This window comes from Onychomys torridus, chromosome 2 (genome assembly GCF_903995425.1).
Source record: "Onychomys torridus chromosome 2, mOncTor1.1, whole genome shotgun sequence".
Classification (NCBI taxonomy): domain Eukaryota; kingdom Metazoa; phylum Chordata; class Mammalia; order Rodentia; family Cricetidae; genus Onychomys; species Onychomys torridus.
The window spans coordinates 146,434,752-146,445,006 of record NC_050444.1 but is presented as its reverse complement, the minus strand read 5'-3'; the positions used below and the strand labels follow the sequence as shown (position 1 = coordinate 146,445,006).

General features: G+C 46.1%; 1 non-coding gene across 1 annotated transcript; it reads left to right on the top strand.

The window, feature by feature from the left end:
* The first annotated feature begins 10,153 nt into the window (after positions 1-10,153).
* Positions 10,154-10,255, top strand: LOC118578973. The gene has a single exon (XR_004944352.1). It is a non-coding gene; the product is annotated as a U6 spliceosomal RNA (small nuclear RNA).

Here is a 10,255-nt window from a genome sequence, read left to right as displayed (position 1 = left end):
GCCTGGGCTACCAAGTGAGTTCCAGGAAAGGCGCAAAGCTACACAGAGAAACCCTGTCTTGAAAAACCTAAATAAATAAATAAATAAATAAATAAAAGTCTGCCACCAACCAGGCATGGTATCGAATGCCTTTAATCCAAGCACTCAGGAGGCAGAGGTAGATGGATCTCTGAGTTTGAAGTCAGCCTGGTCAACAGTGTGAGTTCCAGGACAGCCAGGACTACCCAGAGAAACCCTATCTCAACTTCTACACCCCCCAAATTCTGCCTCCAACTTGGAAAGGAATGCATCAATCACTCTTTTTTTTTTTTTTTTAAATGGTTTTAGATTCATTTCTTTATTTATTTTTGGTTTTTCAAGACAGTGTTTCTCTGTGTAGCACTGGCTGTCCTAGAACTCACTTTGTAGACCAGGCTGGCCTCAAATTTACAGAGATCTGCCTGCCTCTGCCTCCAGAATGCTGTGATTAAAAGGGTGGGCCACCACCACCCAGCTAGATGCATTTATTTTATTTTATGTGCATGAATATCTTTTACCCCCGCTTGGAGACAGAGTCTAAGTATGTCACCCAGGTGAGCTTTGGCCTTGCAGCCCTCCTCTGTAAGCATCCTCAGTGCTAGGATTATGGGTGTGACCACTGTGTCAGCACGCCTTCTGTCCTAATCATTTTTGTATGTCTAGATACCGTGACCAAGGCAACCCATAGAAGAGTTCAACTAGGGCTTACAATTTCAGAGGGTTAGAGTCTCTGACCATCATGGCCCTGAGCAGTAGATGAGAGCTTACATCTTAATCCACAAGCACGGGCTGGAGAGATGGCTCAGTGGTTAAGAGTACCGACTGCTCTTCCGGAGGACCCGGGTTCAATTCCCAGCACCCACATGGCAGCTAACAACTGTCTGTAACTCCAAGATCTGACACCCTCACACAGACATACATGCAGGCAAAAACAAATAAGTAAAAATAAATTATTAATCCACAAGCACAAGGCAGTGCTATTCTAGCTAACTGGGTATTGTGCGGGCTTTTGAAAACCCAGAGTCAGTGACACACTTCCTGCAACAAGGCCACACCTCCTAACCTTTCCAGAGTAGTTCACCTGAGGATCAAGCCTTCAAATATGTGAGCCAATGGGTGCCTTGTTCACAGCACAACTTTTGTGTTTTTCACAGACCTGGACAGTCCTGACTGTTCTTTTTCCAATCACATTGACCCTAGCAAGGGGCGCAGATCATCCCAACGGGAACAGGGTGCTATTTGTTATCTGTGAATGTGGGAATGCTGGCCGTGGTGGCTCAGGTTTGTAATCCCAGCACTTGGGAGGCTTGAGCAGGAGGATTTCAAATTGGAGGATGGCATGAGTGACATAGGGAGCACCTATGAATAAAGGGGGGATGGGGAGGGGTGGGGTGTAGCTCAGTTGATAGAGTACTTGTACAAAGTACATGTATGAAGCCCTGGATTTGATCCTTAGCAGGAAATAGAGCAGGTGTGATACATATGCTTATGGTCCCAGCACCCACGAGGTGTAGACAGAAGGATTAGAAATCAAGATTATCTTCTGATTCATAGGGAGTTTGAGGCCAGCCCAGGCTAGCCATCCTATTTTTTAAAAAAAACAAACAAAAAACTGGAGCTAGCATGGTGACACACACCTTTAATTCCAGCGTTGTAAGGCAGAGGAGGGAGTTTTTCTCTGAGTTCGAGGCCAGCCTAGTCTACAGAGTGAATTCCAGGACAATGAGGGCTACACAGAGAAACCCTGCCTCAAAAAGACAAAACAAACAAACAAAAAAAACCCCAACCAATCAAAAAACCAACGAAGACCCTTGGGGCTTAGTTCTTTGGCCACACAAAGTCTGCCATCTGGTTCAGTTGGTGTTTTCGGGGAGCTGAAGTGTCCAAAATTTCCTGCTCCTTGGGACAGGTGCCAGATGGAAGCGTGTCTGCATGGCGGGCTCCCACCTCCTCACTGTAGTGTTGAAGCTCGGGTGGGTTTCCTCCATGGTGCCAATCTTCTTAAAAGCTAGCCTGGAACTGGAGCACCATTGTTCCTCTCGCCTTGCGTTGGTGAGGGCAAGTCGTAAGGCCAATCCAGACACAAGGACAAGGAGAAACAGACTCCAAGGCTCCATCGCTCTGTGTCACTATTATTCATCTGTGTGTGTGTGTGTGTGTGTGTGTGTGTGTGTGTGTGTGTGTACATGTGCATGGGTGTGCTTATCTAAGCACACATGGAGATTAAAGGTTGGTGTTGAGATAGCCCCCTTTTCTCAGAGGTGGATTGGTATACTGAGGACTGAACCTAGGACTTTAGACATGCTAGCCAAGACCTGTACCACTGAGCTACATCATGCCTCCAGAGGACACCTCTTGGTGTGAGGTGTAGCGTGTGCACAAAGGAGAAGGGCTTGACCATCTTTGCAAAGTATCTGTGACAGGCCTAGGCTGTTGTAGAACACTCCTTTACACTGAAGATGGACACTGTGATTGATTTAATAAGGAGCTGAGGCCGGGCGGTGGTGGCAAATGCCTGTAATCCCAGCACTCGGGAGGCAGAGCCAGGAGGATCTCTGTGAGTTCGAGGCCAGCCTGGTCTACAGAGCAAGATCCAGGAAAGGTCCAAAGCTACACAGAGAAACCCTGTCTCAAAAAACCAACCAACCAACCAACCAACCAACAAACAAATAAATAAATGAACAAACAAACAAATAAATAAAGAGCTGAATGGCCACTGGACAGGCAGGAAGAGGTTAGGTGGGACTTCTGGGACAGAGAGGACTTGGAGAGGAAGAAAAGTTACCAGCCAGAGGCAGAGGAAGCAGCTTGAGCAGTACAGAGAGATGAGGTAACAAGGTACATGGTAGAACACTGGTTAAAATAAATGAGTTAATTAAAGTTATAAGAGTTAGTGGGACAAGCCTAAGCTAAGGTCAAACTTTCATAATTAATAGTAAGTATCTGTGTTACTATTTGGGAGCTGGCAGTACAGAGAAAGCCTTGATATGGTGTCCAATGTGGGGGCTCGAATATCCAAACATAGGACCCGAGAAAGCCAAGAGAAGTTCTGGACAAGGAGCCTGATGTAGCTTCCTAGTCCCGCAGTCTCTCAGGCGGGCTGGTGCTCGGGAGCATACAGAGGTGTGGCTACCAGCTGCTGTCTGTGGGCTGGAGCCAGCCTCAAGTGCCATGCACTAAGCTGAGCCATGCGGCCTCTGACATGGCAGTTTGAGATTTGTCTCACATGGTCAGAGAACACTGCAGATGCTTAGTAAAGCCAGGTCCAGACACAGAAAGTCTCTAAAAAGGTACAGTATGTTTTGAAATGTGCTTAGATGCTGAAGAAAGAAAAGAAAATGGATATAGACAGTCATAGAAAAATAGCTTAAAGATAATAGTAAAGTTTTTAAAGAGAGTAAAATAGTATTTTTAAAAATCCACTTAAAGATGGGAAATACACGGGGCATCTGGACCCTGTATGGTGCTTTGTTGACTTCAAATTTTTTGGATGCTATGAACAGACAACAGCTGCTAAGAGGGACGGAACTGTGGAAGGGACTGCTGAATTAAACCAGCCCAGATACTTTAGGGATGTCTTGGCTTTAAAATAGAAGTTGGACAGTATGTTGCGTTGGAGGAGAGGTTGCACTTTTGTTTCCACAGGAAATGAAAAGCTATGGATTCTTTCGAAGTTAATGGAGATCATTTTTGATCAGGGGAGACCTCCTGAGGATCTTGGCTACTGACATGAGGGGAAAAGTCAAGAAGGACTACAAGACAGGAGATGTATAAGCGGATCCCCTGACATGGGAACATCTCTGAGACTGGATGAGACACAACAAATCTTGTTGGCTACAGAGTCCTCATGACTTATTATTACATGCCACCCTCTCATATGGCATGGATAGAGGTTTATATTACAGTCTGGTTACACAGTCCAAATGGACTTATAAAGTTAACAGATGCCATTTAACTGCTCAAACATAAAACAAAAAATCATCTTTAGCTGACATATACACCACACATTCCATACTTGTGCTAATGTAGATATATATGTTACCTTTAAAAGTGTGTGTGTTTTCAGAAAAAAAAGGACCAGACACCAATAAAGACAAGTAGCCCAGGTGATCCAGCCTCTCAGAATGCCTCTGTTGCAGTTTCCTCAAAATTCTGCAGGCAGAACATCTTCAAAGCTGCTGGCTGAGATGGTCCAGCCTCACAGACTGCTCTAGCCAGAACGTCAGACCAGCCCTGCACTTTCCCATTACACAGAGACTGGACAACAATGATTCAGTTAGAACTCTCCCAGGACTTGACCATGGTCCCAATTTTCTCAGGGTCCCCTAAAGATTCCATTGCCCCCAAACAGCAGGAAGCAATTTTAAGAACACGATGCCCACATCCCCAAGATGTGGCATAGGTAGTTTTTGGTTGCTTGATGGATATTTGTCATTATTTACGGGAATTGGCTACAAGTTGTTGTAGTGGGTAGCCATCCCAGCCTTGGCCTGGAAGTTCCCACCCCCATTGAGGCTTCGGTAATGGGCACACCCACAAGGCAGGGCTGAGGGAGGAAGCTGAAGACCCAGGATCGAGAGGAGAGGGCTCTCTTGGTTCTGGGACCCTGGACCCTGGAGGTAGACGGAGCAGAGTTCTCCAGAGAACACCGACAGACTGCACCATACCTTTGCCAGACCCTGCAACCTATCCCTTCATTTGTAAGTTACCCCACAAAATAAACCTCCCTTTTAACTACGTGGAGTGGCCTTAATAATTTCACCAATAAGTTGTTATTGGTCATGGTCAGGGAGGAAACTAAACAAAGGAGATTATTCATTTTAATGTTTTAAGAACACAAAGCTTTTCTTGACAGTGACACACATCTGTCCCTGGCAGCACCTATTTACTTCAAAAAAGGATGACAGGCATCGAAGAACCTCCATATGGAGTTTGCTTTCATTTGTGGCAAAGTTAGCCACTGGGCAAAGAAATTATGCTTGCTTTGGCTGCTGACAGAATGCTGTCCAAATTAAACAAGCAGGACACAAAAGAAGGTGACTGCTGAACTTGGTCAAGAAGTAGGACAGTCCTTCAAAATTCCTACTTCACTGAAAAGTCTGTCAGATATTTTAGGCCTGTAGGCTGAAGATGGATGCCCTTGTGTTGCAGAGGAACCTTGGGTGACTATCCAGGAAGCCAGATATCTCTGTTGTTCCTTAGTTTTGGAAGTTACTTGCTTTGTGCTTCCTGTTTACTCAGGTAATATTATATCCTTCTTGGGTTGAAGATTAGGTAGTTTTCCTTGGTTATGACAGAAAGTGATTTAGGTACAAAACTTTGGACTCAACGTAAGATAGATAATATTTTCTCCAAATATACCAAATACAAATGGACTGGACATTGTGAATGTAATTCTTTTTTTTTTTTTTTTTTTTTTTTTTTTGAGCCAGGGTTTCTTTGTGTAGCTTTGGAGCCTGTCCTGGATTTCGCTCTGTAGACCATGCTGGCCTCGAACTCACAGAGATCCACCTGGCTCTGCCTCCCAAGTGCTGAGTTTAAAGGCATGTGTCACCACCACCTGGAGTGAATGTAATTCTTACATGATAATTGTTCTTATTATTTATAGTTTTATTATGTTAGAGTTAAAGCCTTTCCTTTTTATTGAGACAAAAACGGAAAAACCCCTTTACACTGTGTGAAGATGTGTCATTGTGACTGGTTTAATAAAGAACCAAATGACCAATAGCTAGGCAGGAGAGGTTAGGTGGGACTTCTGGGGACAGAGAGGATTTGGAGAGGAAGAAAGATGGGGTCGCCAGCCAGATGCAGAGAAAACAGTGTAGGCAGTATGGAGCAACAAGGTAATGAGCCACATGACAGAATGTAGATTTAAACACATGGGTTAATTTAAGTTATAAGAGCTCATGGGACAAGCCTAAGGCCAAGCTTTCATAATTAGTAATAAGTCTTTGTGTTGTTATTTGGGAGCTGACAGTACAGAGAATTGCACTAGGCGTCTTTGCAAGAATGTTTGCAGCTGGGCAGTGGTGGCACATGCCTTTAATCCCAGCACTAGGGAGGCAGAGCCAGGCGGATCTCTGTGAATTTCAGGCCAGCCTGATCTACAGAGTGAGAGCCAGGACAGGCTCCAAAACTGCGCACACACACACACACACACACACACAAAAACAACAACAACAACAACAAAAAACCCTGTCTTGAAAAAACCAAAAAGAAAAAAGAAAAAGAATAAGAACATCTGCAAGAAAGCTGAGTTACTGAATGTGAGTGGTCCCAGTAGATGCATTCCCTCAGACCTTATCTTAGTCTGACTGCTCCTCTCCCAAGCCCCCTGATGTGCAGCTTCCCTTTCCCAGGCCCTGTCTTAATCTGCTTCACTCATAAATTGCTAGGAACCCAGTTAATTGAGTGTGTCAGAAATAGATCTGAAGGAGACAAATGGCCCCAGCTTTGCACAAGACCATTGTGTACTTTTGGATAAGAGGAAAGTGCTTTTCCCTGGAAATAGGGGAGGAGCTGCCTCTACCACCTGGAAACCAGGAGCCTGAGAGACTTAGGTTTGCCCATGTCAATGTCCTTGTTCCTAACCTCAAGGTACTGTTCATTCCCTACTAAAATGTGGCCTTGGAAATGGAAGACTGTAGAGAAAGTCTATTCAGAGTTCTCTGAAGCTACTACAGTGGCCGTTATCAGTAAAAGATTCAGTAATTAGGATGCCTAGCTGGGTGGTGGTGGTGCACGCTTTTAATCCCAGCACTCAGGAGGCAGGTGGATCTTTGTGAGTCTGAGGCCAGCCTGGTCTACAAAGCAAGTTCCAGGACAGCCAGAGAAACCCTGTCTTGGGGGGGAAAAAAAGACACCCACTAAACATCAAGGCTAGTCTCATTCCTACCATCAACCATGAGGTACTTGTTTGCTTCCAAGTTGCTTTTCACAACCCTCAAATCACCCCTGAAGGTCTCTTTTGATGCTAAATGTCAGGCTAGGTCCCTAGGAAGCAAACCCTGAGCTCTAAGGTGTAGCTGAATGCTTTCTGGAAGCTGCAATCCTTAGGTAGCAAAAGTCTGCGCTTTGGGACTGTTAACTCATTTCACTGGACTGTTGCTGGGGAAACCAACACCTCACAGGTTCACTGGGGGCAAACTCCAGGGTTGCAGCTGCTTCAGTCCCCATTGCTGGTTATTGGGCGCTCTTACCCTGAGAGGAAACGTCCTGAACACGACAAATCCACAGAAGAGTTTTTATTGAGAGAGGATGGAAGGAGACGTGACAGGCCTGTGGGAAACACACGTGGTTAAGAGAAAGAGAGAGAGAAGAGACCGGTGCAAAAATGGCCCCGGCTTTTTAAAGAGTGGGCCGTGCATGCGTACAGCGTAAAGCGCACCCAGCCATGTAATCTATGCGCATGCATGGAGTAGCCACATGCGTTCCAGTACGCATGTGCGGCCCACTTGACTCCCTGTAAGGCTTCAGACAGCCTGTGCTGCGTGGCGCCAAGGCAGCCATGCTGGATGCTGAGGCCTTGGACTGAGAGGTATCTCTACTGAGTTGGAGCCAAATGCGTGGTGCTTGTCTATAATCCCAACACTAGGAGGGCTGAGACAGGAGGATTGCTGAGAGTTTGAGGATAGCCTGGGCTCCACAGTAAATTCAGGCCAACTTAGAATCCATAGCAAGATCCTGTCGCAAACAAACAGCAAACAAACCGAAGTCTGTTTTAGTCTAGGGATGGGCTTGGGCATTTACTTACAATCTGGTAGGAGAATGGGATCCAGGGAGGCAGCTCGGTTAGTAAAATGCTTGCTGTGCGAGCCTGAGGACCTGAGTTCAGATCCTCAGCACCCATGTGAAAAGCTGGGCACAGTAGCATACCTGTAATCCTGCACTGGGGGTGTGGGGACAGACAGGAAGAATCCGGGGCTCACTGGCCAGCCAGTCCATGGAGCTCCAGGTTCAGGAAGGACTCTTCCTAAAAACTAACAAAGGCAATTTATGGAAGAAAGAGTTTACTGGGAGCTTATATTTCCAGAGGGTGAGTCCTTGGCCATCATGGTGGGGAGCATGGCAGCAGGTGCAGTGGGCCGCAAGAATATATTATAGAGATTCAGCTGTATATTCAAGCTATACCTAGAAAAGTCAAGGCATTTTTGGTGTTGTTTAGATTTTAATATATATCCGCTGTCTTCTGCTATGAGATTCTTGTGCACCCATATACTATTAGGCCATATGATGACAAACAGTTTAGTTTCTCAGACCTGCTGCTGATCCACTAGGTAACAACCCTAGCAGGGCCTAGGAGACAGGCTGGCTGTAGATACATAGCTTTGTTTCCTGTGCAAATGAAGCTCAGACCATCCCTGGCCTTCAGGCCTAGTGGCTGAGGACAATAGGGCTTTTTGCATAACCAGGTGGGTAAAGACTGGAGCGGAACTCCTGGTCCCGGCAGAGCTGCGAGGCCAGGGAGGAAAGAAGAAGGCAGAGTTTCTCAGAGCCAAGGGTAAGGAGCAAGGGAGAACAGATAAGGAGGATGAAGGAACAGAAGAGGACGAAGATGAGGTCAAAAGCATAGGGGCTTAGTCGGGACTATGACAGGCCCAGTAGGTACAGAGAGGAGCTGAATGTGAGGATGGAGCTGAAGCTGTATAGATAGAGTTTTGTCTTAAAGAAATAAACGGATGAAAGAGCATGGTGCACATAGATTCTTTTCCCTCAGACAACCTGCCAGATGTAGTGACTTCCCCAGCACCCTGGGAGGGATTTTCTCAGGGCAGGCCCTTGGTAAAATTCCGTTAAGCAGGCAGGCAGGCATGGTGCTGGAGCTCACCACTTGATCCACAGACAGGAGGTGGAGACACTAGAAATGGTGTGGGCTTTGGAAACCACAAAACCCACCCCCAGTAGCATGGCATACTTCCTCCAGATTCTATAAAGGAGCCCTCCAACCCAACAGTGAAAACAAAGGACCCCAGGGGTGTGGTAGTGCATCCCTTTAATCTCAGCACTGGGGAGGCAGAGAAAGCAGATCTCTGTGAGTTTGAGGCCAGCCTGGTCTACAGAGTGAGTTCCAGGACAGCCAGAGATACACAAAGGAAGCCTTGTCTTGGGGGAAAATGGGCAAAGGAGTTCAGTTGTTGTTTCTCCAAAGAAGATATTCAAATGACCAAGCAGGAAACCCACAAAAGATGCCCATATTATGTGAGTATTAGGTGAATGTAAATAAAATCACAATGCTACACAACTAAACAATAAAGTAGATATTGTCAAGGCATAGGAAGGAAGGAATAAATACAAGGAGGCATGTTAGTAGGGATGTAAGAAAGACACAACAGCCGGGCAGTGGTGGTGCACGCCTTTAATCCCAGCACTCTGGAGGCAGAGGCAGGCAGATCTCTGAGAGTTCCTGGCCAGTGTGGTCTACAGAATGAATTCTGGGACAGCCTCCAAAGCTACACAGAGAAACCCTGTTATGAAAAACCAAACAACAACAACAAAAACCACCAAAACAATGACATAACAACTATGTAAAAAAAGTCTGATATTCCTCCAAAAAATGCACACATAGGAGCCAGCAAGATGGCTCAGTGGGTAAGGTACTTTCCCTGAAGGCCTGACAACCGGAGTTTGATCCCCAGAACTCAGTGGAACAGACTTCTGAAGGTTGTCCTCTGACCTCCGTACAAATGCTACGAACCACCCAGACACACAGCAATCATAAAGAAAATAAATCCAGCTGGGCATGGTGGCACTTTAATCCCTGCTCTCTGGAGGCAGAGGCAGGAGGATCTCTGTGAGTTTGAGGCCAGCCTGGTCTACAGAGTGAGTTCCAGGATAGTCAGGGTTACATAGAGAGACTGTCTCAATAAACAAATAATTAAGTAAATGTAAAGTTCACACACACACACACACACACACACATACACACACGCGCGCGCGCGCGCGCGCGCGCGCGCGCGCGCGCGCGAGAGAGAGAGAGAGAGAGAGAGAGAGAGAGAGAGAGAGAGAGAGAGAGAACACACCACAAAACAGGCCCAATTCTGCAATCTCAGGACCAGGGAGGCTGAGGCAGGAGGACTTCAAGTTCAAAGCCCGCCTTAGATACTTAGGGAAATCGTACTTCCAGAAACAACACTGCTTGCTTTAGTGGCACATTTATTAAAAGTGAAGGGATACGAGAAGACTTGAATGTCCCTCGCACAAGGAAGACCCACAAATTCAAGAAGCATTTGTATTTTTT